The following is a 16,198-nucleotide window of genomic DNA, read 5'->3' as shown; positions in this document are numbered from 1 at the left end:
GGGGAGAAGGGAGAGCAGCTTGTGTACATGGAGCAGAGGGGAGAAGGGAGAGCAGCTTGTGTACATGGAGCAGAGGGGGAGAAGGGAGAGCAGCCTGTGTACATGGAGCAGAGGGGAGAAGGGAGAGCAGCCTGTGTACATGCAGCAGAGGGGAGAACAGTGAGGATGAAAAAAACACTAGTGGGGGGAAAAATGGCAGCTGTACAGATACCTTATCTAGAGCTCTGACTTCTCAAACACGTCAGAAAGCCAACACCCCGTCTCCTTATTAATTTAGACACTTACTCAGCTAACTAACAAGTAACCAAATACCCAGCTGGAGAGTATAGCACATCTTCGACAGTTACAAGATATCTGATGGCAAACATTTAGTAGTGAATTGCATACAACTAACTTCATCACCTCATGAGCATCGCACAACGCTATGGACTCACCAGCTTTGTCCCGTTGTGCTCTTTACAACCAACACCTGACTGGCTGCTGTTCTGGGGAACTACGGTAAGCTTCATCATTTAAATAACGTGACGAAATGAAGAACACAATCTTTTTATCTCCTAACGTATTGCACCACTTGACTGCAGGTATTTACGTACATTTGCTACAACATATTAAAATGTCTTGAAAAACTTTAAAAACGGTATTGATGGTATATGAAAAGCATCCAAATAACCCAGTATACGGTATACCTCCCAACCTTAACAAGCACACACTGACACACACGGAGGTGACTCACTCATGTATCTGAAGGTCTCCTCGGCCAGCATGGGGGAGATGGCGGTGGGGCAGGGCTCCTCTTCAGGGGAGCAGATGGGAGAGATCACCCAGTCCTGGCTGTCATACAGATACAGAGACTCTGACCCCTGGGAGCCCATTGACCCCCGACCTCCACACTGCTTACTGCTGCTACTGGTGTCATCTGGGGAAGAGGGAGGGTTAAGCATTCAAAGACAGAACCAAATATTGCCATCATCCAMGCAACAAAATAGTARGAGCAAAATAGTGYGCGCAGTACTAGTGATGATCAGAGGGGGGCGCCATACTAATACAGTAACTATTACAGTGAATCTACACATTGCCCCCTATAGATGAAACCAACTCATTGCTGAAGCTGATTTCTGTAATGCTGCCTTAGACACCATCCATCTGAGTGAAGACTGAGTGCTGGGTTGAGAGTGGGGATGAGTGTGTGTGTGTGTGTGTGTGAGTCATGAATATGTATGTATGGCAGGGAGTGCGTGTGAATCATGAATGTGTGTGTGTTCCCGTGGCTCTGGCAGTGCATAACACAATGTCTTCCGGTTCAGTGGTTATGTGGTTTAGTGGGCTGGGCTAACTATAGCAGGAGACTCGAGTCCTCACAACAGTGTAGACAGACAGGAAAACACACACACCATCCTCAAACAGGCCTTGAAGGGTGTGTGGTTGCAGTTTTTTTTCAGGAGAGCAAAGTCAGGTACGCAAGGCTCCCTCTCCTCTCTCCATTTCCCTCTCCTGTCCTGTAGTCTCCTGTCCTCTCTCCATCATGTCCTGCAATCTCCTGTCCTCTCCCCATCACGTCCTGCAATCTCCTGTCCTCTCCCCATCACGTCCTGCAATCTCCTGTCCTCTCCCCATCACGTCCTGCAATCTCCTGTCCTCTCTCCATCAAGTCCTGCAGTCTCCTGTCCTCTCTCCATCTCTCCTTTCTCGTCTCTCTCTCCTCAGTGTCTACTGCCCCCTCCTCTCCTCCTGTTTACCTCTCTCCTCCACTCTTCTCCCCCCCTTCCTCTTCACTCACCAGTCTCTGTGCTCCCGCCCTTCTTCTCCACGCCACGGGGTTTCACCTCAAACATCTCTCCTGTTCGTCTGCTCGCCGTGTGGGCGGAGCCTCCACCGCTCTCACACACACCGCCGGACAAGAAGAAGAAGGGAGCGCCGCTGTGACATCACATCCTGCCCCCTCCTGAGGCAGGCAGGCGTCCGGAGCCTGTAGGACAGTGGTGTCAGACACACAGTCTCCACTACTGGCCTCTGAATACTAACCCTTCACAGAAACAACAGAAGCAGACCAGCAGAGTGTTCAGTAGGGAGAAACGTTTTGGAACAGAGTGAAAACAGGAGGTACTACTAGTAAGTAGGTTATACTCTGAGTACAAAACACCCCCCCCCCCATATATATATTTTAATAGGCTACACTGCGTATACCAAAGATTAGGAACACCTTCTCATTTACAACTGCGACCTGGCCAAGATAAAGCAAAGCAGTGCGACACAAACAACAACACAGAGTTACACATGGAATAAACAAACATAGTCAATAACACAATAGATTAGTCGATATACAGTGTGTGCAAATGAGGTAGGATAAGGGAGGTAAGTCAATAAATAGACCATAGTGGTGAAATAATTACAATTTTGCATTTAAACACTGGAGTGATAGATGTGCAGAAGATGAATGTGCAAGTAGAGATACTGGGGTGCAAAGGAGCAAAAAAATAAATAACAGTTTGGGGATGAGGTAGTTGGATGGGCTATTTACAGATGGGCTATGTACAGATGCAGTGATCTGTGAGCTGCTCTGACAGCTAGTGCTTAAAGCTAGTGAGGGAGATATCACTGAAGCTGGAGACTTTTTGCAATTGGTTCCAGTCATTTGCAGCAGAGAACTGGAAGGAAAGGTAGCCAAAGGAGGAATTGGCTAAATAAAAAAATATTTAAAGAACTGTTGAGCGTGAAAAACCCAGCCAGCATTGCAGTTCTTAACACAAACCGGTGCACCTGGCACCTACTACCATACCCTGTTAAAAGGCACTTAAATCTTTTACACTGATTGAAGTAGATTTAACAGGTGGCATCAATAAGGGATCATATAGCGGTCACCTGGATTCACCTGGTCAGTCTGTCAATGAAAGAGGTGTTCTTAATGTTTTGTACACTCAGTGTATGTCCAATAAGAACATAGATGGCGAAAATCTAGGCTATTATAAAAACTTTCAGTGTAACCCACAGACAAATTGAGCTGTAGCTTCTCTTCCTCTTGCCCCCACCCCCCCTTCCTTGTCATTTCTCCATCTCACTCCCTCTAGGACAGAAATATTCCTCCAGCTGATTCTGCTGTTGGAGGTCTTAACCAAGGAGTGTCTGAATGAGTCATACTATCAGCTAGAACCCTAGTGAAAACACTAGTCTATAGAGACCACTCCTAGCCTCCTCCAGGCTCTAGTGAAAACACTAGTCTATAGAGACCACTCCTAGCCTCCTCCAGGCTCTAGTGAAAACACTAGTTTATAGAGACCACTCCTAGCCTCCTCCAGGCTCTAGTGAAAACACTAGTCTATAGAGACCACCCCTAGCCTCCTCCAGGCTCTAGTGAAAACACTAGTTTATAGAGACCACTCCTAGCCTCCTCCAGGCTCTAGTGAAAACACTAGTTTATAGAGACCACTCCTAACCTCCTCCAGCAGCTAAAATGCCAATCACAGTCCTATTGTAGGACAGGCAAGCTGCAGAGAGAAATGTGCCACATAGCATTAGAGAGGGGGTGGGGGGGAAGCCCCTTCCTGTTGTTTGACACGGAGACGCCTTCCAGTGTTAAAGGGATGACACAAGACAGGATGCGAGTTCTTAAAGGGGCAGCTTCCCACGAGAAGCCAAGCACAGTCTTAAAGGCAAAGGCTTCTGACTGTGTTATGGAGTTGGAGGCAGAGCTAAGGCACCMAGTGACCAGTGTGTGTCGTACATGTGTGGTGTGTTGGTCCTGGGCCAAGGCTAGGCTAGTGTAGAGCTAGTGCTGTCTACAACATTTCAAGGTGAAAATAGAGTAGGAGTCTCTGTCTGAGTGTGTTGTGTCGTGTGCGAGCGTGTCCCAGACTTTCATCCTGGGTCAGYGCTAGTGCAGTGCCTTCTAAGATGATATAAAATCTCTGCATGTGAAAGAGAGAGACTGAGTATCCCTCTGCATGTGAAACACACACGAGAGAGAGAGGGCTTGTTTCCCTCAGCTAAATAGCAGCTCAGACTCCTTACATAAGATAACTCTGTCAGCCTCACGAACCCCCAAAATATCACTGCTGCAGTGTACACTCATCCTCAGGGGAATCAACACAGTGACATTCATCTTTTCCATTCCTTCTCATTTTCACTCTATTTCCAATATCAGGGGTGATAGTCATAGGGAATGTGCTTACGAGTCAACTACATATGACTAGAAGCAAAATAACCTAGATGTTCCATACACCAACCAGGGTCGTATTCATTTGTGCACACCGTATCAAAACATTCTGCAATGGAAAACTAAAACAAGCATTTCTTATTGGACAAAGTCAAGTACAGGTACTGTAAGTCCCCCCCCATTTTGGCCCTTTTGCTTCCGTTTCCCAGTAAATAAGACCCAGAAGTCCTGCTTTGAGATGAAGAAGCCCCACCAAGTATGTTTAATGCAACCTTTTGAATTGGACTTAGCATCAGATACATCCATCCTTACCCACAGTAGGCCTCAGGCCTCGTTTCCACCATGGAAAGGCCTCGTTTCAGTGACATATCCATCCTTGGGCAAAGCAAATTGGAGTTGACAGTACACTGCACKACATGCTGTCACTGGTCTACTCTACACACAAGAGACGAGGTAGCTAACTGAGACARGGCTTTATATTTCCTTATTTCATTCCTTCTCCCTGACTGCAGGAAGATTCTCTAGCCTTGTCTAGCCTATATCCTTCTATTCAAGCTGTGATCTCATTCTAGCCCATCTACCCAATGCTACCACCAAGCAATCAATACCTTTAACAACTGAGGGACAGTGAACAAGTAAACACGTCGGGGAGAGGCAAAGAGAATCAGAGCGTAGCCCCACCACCCTCCCCCTTTCTCTGATAAGGTGAAAGGTCAAATGAGAGGCATTTCCCAAGAGATGGCTTTCCCAATGGCTTCCCTTCCTCATTCTTTCTGTCATTCCCTACCACTGACTAAAAGCTTGACAGATCAAAGCAGCATGGTGGAGACTGTCTACAAGGGCTTGACAGGTCAAAGCAGCATGGTGGAGACTGGCTACAAGGGCTTGACAGGTCAAAGCAGCATGGTGGAGACGTCTACAAGGGCTTGACAGGTCAAAGCAGCATGGTGGAGACTGTCTACAAAGGCTTGACAGGTCAAAGCAGCATGGTGGAGACTGTCTACAAGGGCTTGACAGATCAAAGCAGCATGGTGGAGACTGTCTACAAGGCTTGACAGGTCAAAGCAGCATGGTGGAGACTGTCTACAAGGGCTTGACACGTCAAAGCAGCATGGTGGAGACTGTCTACAAGGGCTTGACAGAGTCAAAGCAGCATGGTGGAGACTGTCTACAAGGGCTTGACAGGTCAAAGCAACATGGTGGAGACTGTCTACAAGGGCTTGACAGGTCAAAGCAGCATGGTGAGACTGCTACAAGGCCTTACAGGTCAAAGCAGCATGTGGAGACTGTTGCCATCCCTTCACCTTCCCTGTAGTATGCAGGAAGAGAGAGAGAAAGGGAGGTTATCTAATCTTGTGTACAGGTGCCAGACTAAGTCTCATTCTACAGTGATATGACCAACCTGCTCTGCCCCAACCCTTCTCTTTCTCTCTCACCCACTTTTACTGTTTTCATACTATCGTGACGAGCCGAACCGTGTCCTTTCAAGCAACTATGAGGGTTGCATAACCTGACCAGCGCAGTACAGCTCGGCTCAGTAGAGTGAAAGGAGTTCCTACAACTCTCTTCCTCTGACTGTGTGAGATTCCCTAGAAACAATCTCCAATTAGCTAGCCCACATCTAATGGARTCTCTTCTGCACATGACTGTTTGGGTGTCAGGAGGGGGCAAGAGGACCATGTGATACCAGACTGTCTGAGCAGGAGTTCCATCACAACACCAGACACACATAACAACGGCTCTGGGACGGTCTGCTGAGTAGTTAGTGGAACAACTGWCCATAACCACACTCATCCTGAGGGGAACATTTCTTATTTACTTGAAACTGTAGTCTTATTTTTACTTGAAATATCAACAAAAGTTAGAAACATTCACATCTAGGAGGGAAGAAAGAATTAGCTAATTGTCATTCCGTCTAGAATTTGTGCATTAACATGTTCATAAATCAAATTTAACCAATGATTGGTGGAAATATTATCTACTTGATTCCAACAAGTACAAGACTGGATGTGAAGTTGAGATATTAGCTAAATGTTAAATTCCCAAGTCATAACACTTAAATTATCCTAAACAGGGAATTCGAATATAGTCTTCTGGACTTTGGGATCTGCTGCAGTCGGCATAGGGCAATGTCAAACATTGATAACTACATTGTTGCTTAATCAACAGTAAGAATACTATTACGTGTTCGCGGGATACAGTGTAACCACCGTGGAGCGTTCTCATAAACAACAAAACATCTCGCTTATTGTGGGTAATAATAAAAACAACGGCGTAGTATATGGATTGAAGTATAAACTGCGATGAGCATAAGTGACAAGTGCAACAATAATCATTGATCTCGGTACCAATGGAACAATTCGACAAGAGGACAGTGCAAGGACTTGTTTCATAATAATAAACCAAACCGACAATCGCAAAAAGTATGTTTTCGCCAGTTAAAATTATAATCTCACGATTTCGTTCAAAGAAGAGTGAGATTTGATTTTGGGGGGGGATAGTGATGATGAATAGTATAACTCACTCCAGCTGATTAAGTTGACAAGCGAACATTGCAGAGCTAGGTAGTACTGTGGCACATCCGTGATTTCCATCCGGCCTTTAACAAGGATTTCTCCCATCGACATGGTCACTTATGATCCGGATTTTCATATAATATAAATTAACATCAACCTACCTTTCGATGTATTTTAAACACCTTAGACAAATCCCAGAGCACATGTGGTCCCATCAATCCTAAATCTCAAACAATGGCAACAGTAGATATTAGGGAGAAAATTAGCAGACTGTTGACCAATTCATCACGTCATGAAATAGCGCGCGGTTGAAATGAGTGACGTGTCAATTACGCGACGATATTTATTGAGTGGTGTTTCTAAATAAAAGTCCTACACTAAACACATTGAGATTTGTTATTAACATCTATTTGTTAATTCATTTTTTTTTTGTAATGGAGTTAAGATACATGGAATTAAAACTAAAATATACTATGAATTAGGGAAAAAATACCAAAAAAGTACTGATATAAATCAGTGCGGTTCACAGATGAAAATGAAATGTATAACAATAATATCCCAACTTTTATCAGGTTCCCACAAGTTTAGTATCTACGTCATTACGTCAAATCATCTGAGAGGAGAGCAAAAACATAGGTGAAGTATGTTGTTGCCATTAACTATAAGTTTCAAACTTCATACTCTCAACAATATACATTTGTTTTAACAGTGTGTATAACGCATCGCAATTTGTTRCTATTTCATTCCATTARATCTTGAAAATATTGTATTATCTTCAGTCAAAACAGTGTCTGTACGCACAACTTGTACATTACGTCATATTTTTGCGTTGTCATAAGCCTTAACTTTGCCAAGTTAGAAATGTTTAAGTTGCGAGTTGTAAGCTTCCTCATGTCATGCTTGGTTTGTTCAAGTTTGTTTCGCATTCAGAGCAAGAGTAAGTTGGTTAAAAAACCCAGCCTGATTTTGTTATGATTGGGAATGAAGATTTCATAAACTGATTTTCAGTGTAAGTAAACTCGTTGCAGTCATATGCAATCCTGCATCCACAAATTATGTGATTATGTTAAATATGTGKTAACTTTTTTACATGATTATAGGAAAACATGTACTAAACAAATGTGTAGGTTACAATCAGAGAGGACAACCTCTTTCTCTGCTACAGTGTTGCACCCTTTCCARTGGGTACAGACATCAGTTCAACGTCGTTTTGATTTACATTTTGTTGAGTTGTCAACTAACGTMAAATRAACGTGAAATCAACAACYATGTCACCACATCATCTGATTTAAGTTAAAAGTTGTGTGAAAAAAATACGAAATGGCCTTATGTTGATGACTTTTGGCAKATCCAATCATTTCCCCACGCTTATTCAACGCAATTACATATAATTATTTTATGACGTGGAAACAACGTTGATTCAACCATTTTTTCCCCCAGTAGGGTGTCTGTCAGTAGATTATAATAAAATAGCTAGAATAGAACAGAATAGACTGGAATACAATACAATAGAATATCGGTTACAAGCAAAATCATTCCCCGACAACAACAGGCAAGAACTGTCACTATATAGGGTTGTTAAAGACTGTCACAATGGTGGGTATATGGCAGCGACGACCTATAAAGAACAATAATGGTCAAGGACCAAGGACTCATCATTAGGTCGCGCGCTCATAGAATGGGACACGGCGGCGCACTGTCCTCAAAGTCCCCTTCCCATTCATGCTGTGGCAGGAGAGACGGGGAGAAAATATCCATCGAGGCACTTAGCTACAGCCAAAGCGATGCACCACATGCATTTCAGATGCTTACATTCAGATGTGGCAACAATGATTCTGTATCACGAAAATGTAACGAATACCGATGTGAATCGGTCTATTGCGCACCAAATAGTCACGTAATGCGTGTTTTAATCTCAGTATTTTGTGGTCACCGACTGGCATAGTTATTTTTGTCGAGATATTTTGATACCTCCGTGAAAAAGTATTTTTCTTTCAACAGCATGCGTTCAGCACAACATCCCTGCTGGAGCTATTATTGKTTATTTAATCATCAATCGTTTTATTTTATGTTTTTCAAGAACGTGGAGCAGRGTTTTGCATGAAGTGATGAAGTCAGATGSCAATGCAGTGGAATCTGAACCCGGTAGAGTACAGCCAGGTAAGCTGTATGGACATACAGACCGCCCCATGGGGGAGGCTGTCTCTCAGGTTGAATCCTAACTAAGTCTCTCATGTTACCATGTATTTCTCCTCTTGCTCATTCTCTCTCTCTCGCTCTCTCTTTCTCTCTCACCATCGCTCTCATTGTACAGCGCGTGCTGTGGTCGTGGAGCGGATAAATGCCATAGCGTGAAGCGCTAACCCCCACGAAGAGAACTCCATGTCTTTCTTGGTAAGGGATATTTATTTTAATCAGCATGGCTTTGATGTTTAGCCGATCATGAAAATGATTTATCTAAAGAGGTTGATGATGATGATGATGATGATGATGATCTAATGAGCCAGCGTCTCCTCCAGGTGTGCAGTGTGTCTCTCTCATAGCACATTGATCTAGCCACGCTCCAATCCTAGAACTCATGCTTTCTTTATCAGAGTTCATTCATAAGACCCATCTCATTATCCATGCATATTGCCATTACCTTTCCCAGTAGGTTATATCATGGGTACCAATCTGCTGCTAACCCTGTCATTCATCTCAACTGTCTCTTTCTAAAGTAGCAGTCACTTCATGGACATGCACTGCATGTCTTCCTCCACAAGCACTGTTGTTTTCAACATTGGCTCCAACCTTGATGCTCCAAAAGTATCTCTTCAGTGTTGTCCTCCTAAGTCCCGCCTTATCTCCTTATAAGGGCATGACGGCATGCCTGTCCTCTCCTCCCTCCTTCCCTATTGGACCGTCTCACTCCTCTATTCTCCTCTCCTCGGGGGGCATGTCTCACCCCCTCCTCCCCTCTTCCCCAGGACTGCTCCTGCATCTCCCCCACTCAGGTCCAGCCAATCAGCATAGAGGACCAGTATGAGGACGTCAGCCACCAATACCTGGTCAGTACAGTGCTGTGTCCACTCTGTTAGCATCCAATCGGAGCACTGAAGCCCACCCGGCCTTGTCTTTATGGTGTGGTCAGCCTAGTTCTATTCTATCAGGTCAGAGGTCAGAAAGGACCACTAGGACAACATAGGACAGTTCCGGGTCCTGTCTATGTGATGGTAGAGCTGCGTGTAACCTACCACGTAATAGTGGCCAGCCACTGACCAGATCGCTAGAACATTACATAGCCTATAAGTGAACCAAAGCTATTCATGCTGTATAGCACAGCAGCAAGCCTTTTTCATAGCTGCTGTGTCAGCTCACCCTGGAGCTAACTGCCACAGCATCCCGCCCAGGCACGTGCACAGATGGGAGTCAACCTGTGCCCAGCACTTTGCCCTCCCACTCGCCAAGTGCCCTTTTGTGTGGTGGTGTATATATATATTTTTTTGGGGGGGGGGATTTGGTCATTGTTGTTCTGAACCGATTGCCCGCAAGTCGTCGTGATGTCATCTGTTGGTGGCTCCTGTTGGTCAGCCCTGTTGGTTGCTCCTGTTGGTCAGCCCTGTTGGTTGTTTCCTGTTGGTCAGCCCTGTTGGTTTGCTTCTGTTGGTCAACCCTGTTGATCAGCCCTGTTGGTTGCTTCTGTTGGTCAGCCCTGTTGGTTAGCCCTGTTGGTTGCTCCTGTTGGTCAGCCCTGTTGGTCAGCCCTGTTGGTTGCTCCTGTTGGTCAGCCCTGTACAGATCTCACGCTTGCCCAGTTGTGCCTTTTTCCCGTCTCGCATGTACTGAGATTGAACATGCCCGGTATCCAAACATGCATGAGATGCGGCCACCAGTCTAGTGTGTGTAGCTAGCTACCTAGTTTATAATATCAACAGTGTTGCCACAGCGGTATAACATTTGATTAACCCTTGAGTTACATCATCATCAATATTCAGCCTAGTTGGTGTAACCGGTGTGAAATGGCTAGCGAGTTAACAGGGTGCGCGCTAATAGCGTTTCAATCGGTGACATCACTCGCTCTGAGACCTTGAAGTAGTTGTTTCCTTGGGGCTTTTGTGGAGCGATGGGTAACGGTGCTTTGAGGGTGACTGTTGTCGATGAGTGCAGAGGGTCCCTGGTTCGAGGTCAGGTAGGGGCGAGGAGAGGGACGGAAGGAACCTGTTACCCTGGTTGAGGCAGGTAGGGCGAGCAGAGGACGGAAGGAACACTGTTACATTGGCTGATACACAGAGTAGACAGAGAGAAGAGCGGCTGCATCAACGACCCTCCCTCCGACCCGACTCCATCCCTTCCTCAGTCGGCAGCAGCATCACAGGTAGTCTAGACTCGCAACAAGCTCTCACAGTCTCACTGCAGAATCAGATGTTTATTTACATTTATCTAAACGTCACACTTCGAAGTTGCTCCAAACGTCACATTTCGAAGTGCTTTTTACACTCTGGGTTGACTCCTCATGCTAGGTATCGTTCTATTTCTCCAAACATCACATTTTGAAATTGCTCCAACGTCAAATTTAGAAGATTAAGGTTTTGGATAGGGTTAAAACATTGTTTAGGCACTCATTCTGAATGGTTAAGCTAAGGGTTAAGGTTAGACACTCGTTCTGAATGTTAAGCTAGGGTTCAGTTTAGACACTCATTCTGATTGGTTAAGGTAAGGGTTAAGGTTAGACACTCATTCTGAATTGTTAAGCTAAAGGTTAAGGTTTGGATAGGGTTAAAATAAAATACGAGTGTCAACCTCACAACCTTCTGATCCAGAGTCATGAGATTAAGACTCTGTTAACCCACAGGTGATACTAAAATATCCACACAAGCCAATAGCCAGCCAGCCATATATCTTGAGGTGAGGATGATGAGTATCATATCATGAAGTTATTATTTAAGGCATTTAAGATAAATCACAATCAATAAAAACAAATCTTGCTAACTAACTAGCAGATTGACATCAATCATCAACATCAATGATCAGCTGATAGCCCACCTTATTTTCCCACACGTCTTTAGGAGGCCCTGTAACTAGCTAGCTTTCAATTTCTGATGATGAATGCGTTGTTGCAGAAATATAGGTCTGCTAAAACAAATAAAACAGTTCGCTACAAAGGCAGTGGTATGTTCTGAATTTCGAGATATGAATTAGTTTAAGCATCGGCCCCTGAAAGGTCTGTGCACGGCCCTGACCCCTTAACACAAAGTATTTACAGCCTCTCCTCCCCCAACACCGGCCCCAGTGAAACTACGCCCACCCCGCATTACCCTGTGTAGCTTAACACCACAGTGCCCCCCTGTGGCAGCCATGGTTGGTCATCACCATGACACCATAGTACTTTGACCTCTTCAGGCTCAAAGGCAACACTCACTCACCCTCATTCTGCTTCCTCTTCTCTGCTACATGGACCCATTTCATGTTGGTAAAAAATACCATGCTATACTAAGCACTTGTAGACTGTATTTGTAGACTGCCTACAGGGTAAGAAAAACAGTTAATTTGGGTGAACTATTCTAATCTAGGTAAAGAAGGTTATTATTGTGACCAACTACAACATGTTTCCATAGTATTACCATGTTGTTACTCGTTCTGTGATCTAAGGAAATATGCTGCTGATACGTTTCAGGTGTTGTGTGAGTACGTGTGTGTTTGATTCTTTTCACAGAGCTCTGACGTCTCAGAATGCACTTTCACCTGGGGTGGTGGCAGCAGCGATGACATCACAGCGCTCTCTGCTAACTCCGCCCACTACAGCTGCTGTCAGAGCTGGTGAGCATACCATTGGTCATAAATCACCTCATCACTACAACCCAGAAAGACAAGTCCTTTCACTACATAGTTGTTGCTGCAGAGTAATATCTCCTCTGACAAATACAAAGCATATTTCCTTTTAGCATGTACTGTTGAATAGAATAGCTAATCCAAAAGCATTGTTTACAATTTCACTGACCAAGTCCCATACTACACATAGCCCGAGTATAAAGCGTTTGTATTGTGGACATTTTATGTTACACATAGTTCTATTCCTTTTGGCACATCTGTTGAATAAACTGGCCAATTCAAAATATTAGTTCACAAATCTCCCTGGATTATTGAAGACCATACTAACCACACAGTACTGAAATTAAGCATTTTCAGAGTTGAACGTGTTTCTACATGTCTTAATATTTATTACCAAACCGTGTTACAGGGAAAGGCTTCAACAACCTGAGCCAGGTGCACATGGAACGCCACACCCTCCCGCAGCTGGTGGAGTCAAGAACACAACCTGGATGAGTGTACAGAGGATGAGCTGCTACAGTTGATGGTGCGGTACTGTATTAAAGGTCCTACAGTACGGACCCCTTGTCTTTTCATCGAAGTTCATGTCAAAGATACATATTTTGTTCCAGCCACAACTGATTCAACACCTGATTCAACTAATCACATTTCTTAGTTAGTTGAGTCAGTCGATTACTTGAATAAGATGAGTTAGCGTTGGGCTGGAACAAAAACATGCGCTCTTGCTCTTAGATCCAGGGTCAGGGCCATTTAGGTCATTGTTCATAATAACATTGTTGCACTTGGCAGTGGTACAAGCAAGCCACCTGGCTGACTGTGTGACCCAGTGTTCTGCTGTGACCAGTGTTTCTGCTGTGTACCCAGTGTTTCTGCTGTGACCCAGTGTTTCGCTGCTGTTGTGACCCAAGTGTTTGGCTGTGACCCAGTGTTTCTGGCTGTGACGCCAGTGTTTTCCGGCTGTGTGACCAAGTGCTCGGACCCGTGTTTCTGCTGTGACCCAGTGTTTCTGCTGTGCCAGTGTTTCTGCTGTTGACCCAGTGTTCTGGCTGTGCCCAGTGTTTCCTGGCTGTGTGACCCAGTGTTTTCCTGGCTGTGACCAGTGTTCTGGCTGTTCCAGTGTTTCTGCTGTTGACCCAGTGTTTCCTGGCTGTGACCCAGTGTTTCTGGCTGTGACCCAGTGTTTCCGCCTGTGTGACCCAGTGTTTCTGGCTGTGACCCAGTGTTCTGTGTGACGCGTGTTTTCTGGCTGTGACCCAGTGTTTCTGCTGTGTGGACCCAGTGTTTCCTGGCTGTGCCACCAGTGTTTCCTGGCTGTGACCAGATGTTTCTGGCTGTGGCCGTGTTCTGCTGACCCAGTGTTTTCCTGGCTGTGACCAGTGTTCTGGCTGTGACCCCGTGACCGGTGTTTCCTGGCTGTGACCCAGTGTTTCTGGACGTGTACCCAGTTTTCCTGGCTGTGACCCCAGTGTTTCCTGCTGTGACCCCAGTGTTTCTGGCTGTACCCCAGTGTTTCCTGGCTGTGTGACCCCAGTGTTCCTGGCTGTGTACCCAGTGTTTCCTGGCTGTGCCCAGTGTTTCCTGCTGTGTGACCCCAGTGTTTCCTGGCTGTGCCCAGTGTTTCCTGGCTTGTGACCCCAGTGGTTTCTGGCTGTTGACCCAGTGTTTCTGGCTGTGTGACCCAGTGTTTCCTGGCTGGTGACCAGTGTTTCCTGGCTGTGTCCCAGAACGAGGTTCTTCTCTCCAGCTGTTCCGCCACCCCAACCTGCTGACTCTCGCCTGGTCTTCAGCTCCTGCTGCCAGCTCTGGGTCCTCACACCACTCATGGGCTACGGTCAGTCTACTGCATGCATCTTCTAACACTTGTTTCCTCTCACCATCTCTCTCCACACTTACTCCCCCATCTCTCTCATCCAAGCTCCTTCTCTCAGCGATAAGTTGGTTGAACTTTATTTTTTATGGTACAGAAATGAATGGTAAAATGCCTATGTTTGTAAGAAAAATTACAAACCATTTGGAACCATAGTTACGATTCTCTCTGTCCCAGGTTCGGCGATAGCCTGCTGAGGACGTTCTTCCCTGACGGGATGAGTGAGTCCCTGATCGCTTACTCCTCCATGGAGTCCTGAAGGCTCTGCAATACCTGCACCTCATGGGCTACGTGCACAGGTGAGGAGGAAAGACACCATGGGACAAGGGAGAGAATGGACCGTTTAAGGCTTCTACGTGTAGCCGATGTGAAATGGCTAGCTAGTTAGCGTGCTCTAGTTAGCGGTCAAGCGATAGGTAACGATGCTTCATGGTGGCAGTTGCTGATGTGTTAGAGGGTCCCTGGTTGGAGCCAGTTGGGTGAGGAGAGGACGGAAGCAACACTGATACACTTCTGTCCAACTACAGCCAACCGTTAGACGGTACCGTACTGCTTGTATACAGCCTCGCTATTGTTATTTATTGTCTTACTATGTGTTTCCTATTTAGCAAATGCCTCTAACTTTTAACTCTGCATTGTGGAAAGGGCCCGTGAGTAAGCACTTACGGCAAAGTCTACACCTGTTGTATTCGGCGCTTTGACCAATAACATTTATTTGATTTGTTGAAAGAATCAGCCTAGTTTGCTGTCTCAGTTGGACATAGTTGCTCGAGTTGCTCGCATCATCAATAGTTAGTTGACTGTAGTTGTGTAGAAGCCTGAAGATTTGGCGAGAGTGAACGCTCTTCTCCTCCTCTCCTCTTCTCCTCTTCTCCTCTTCCTCTCAGGGGAGTGAAGGCCAGTCACATCCTGCTGTCTGGGAGGGCTGTCTCCTCTCGGGGCTGCACAGTGTTTACAGTATGATGCGGGATGGGAAGAAGGTGAGGACCGTGTTTGACATGCCCCACCACAGCCCGCGCTGCTACCCTGGCTCAGCCCAGAGCTGCTACGACAGGACCTGCATGGCTATGGGGTGAAGTCAGACATCTACAGTCTGGGGATAGTAGTCTGTGAGCTGGTCAGTGGCAGGGTGCCTTTCCAGGACATGCCCCCTACACAGGTACTGGGGCCTTACATACATTACAAAACATAGTTCAGTCTATGAGAGTCTCGTTTTTCTCATCTCTCTCCTCTGTGTGACTGTCATGCTCCTCTTCCTCTCTGTGTGACTGTGTCTCTCCATATGTGCTCCTCGTACTTCCATGCTCATGTCTGTGTCTCTCCCTGACTGTGTCATGCTCATGCTGTCTCCATGGATTCATGTCTGTCCTCCTCCAGATGCTGCTCCAGAAGCTGCGTGGGTCCACTGCTGCCTGCTGGACGTGGCCCCTCCCCCCTAGGGGAGCTGGGGGGCTGAAGGTGTCCCGCTCGGGGTGGACTCTGGCATCGGGAGAGTGTTGCCACAGGCAGCCTGACCCGCACGCCACCGACGCCGAAAGACCTCAGAGCCCCGCCCCAAGAACCACTCGGCACCCTGCACAACCTGGTCCAGCTGTGTCTGCACAGCAGCCCGACTGCAGGTGAGACATAACACGTGGCAGACACACGGAACGCATACGCACACACAGCCGAACGCAGGTGAGTCATACACGTGTGCAGACACACGGACGCAAGCGCAACACCGAACGCAGGTGAGTCATACACGTGTGCAACACACCGAACGCAACGCACACACAACAACACACACACCGAATGCAGGTGAGACACACACAAACACAGGAGCAGCAAGACTTTATACACAGGGCTCTGGTACCTCCG

General features: G+C 46.1%; 1 pseudogene; it reads left to right on the top strand.

The window, feature by feature from the left end:
• The first annotated feature begins 9,007 nt into the window (after positions 1-9,007).
• Positions 9,008-15,960, top strand: LOC112074888 (STE20-related kinase adapter protein beta-like; annotated as a pseudogene).
• The last annotated feature ends 238 nt before the right edge of the window (positions 15,961-16,198 follow it).

The sequence above is a fragment of the Salvelinus sp. IW2-2015 genome, unplaced genomic scaffold, assembly GCF_002910315.2.
Source record: "Salvelinus sp. IW2-2015 unplaced genomic scaffold, ASM291031v2 Un_scaffold2867, whole genome shotgun sequence".
In the NCBI taxonomy this organism is placed as follows: Eukaryota; Metazoa; Chordata; class Actinopteri; order Salmoniformes; family Salmonidae; genus Salvelinus; species Salvelinus sp. IW2-2015.
This window is presented reverse-complemented; position numbering and strand designations above follow the sequence as displayed.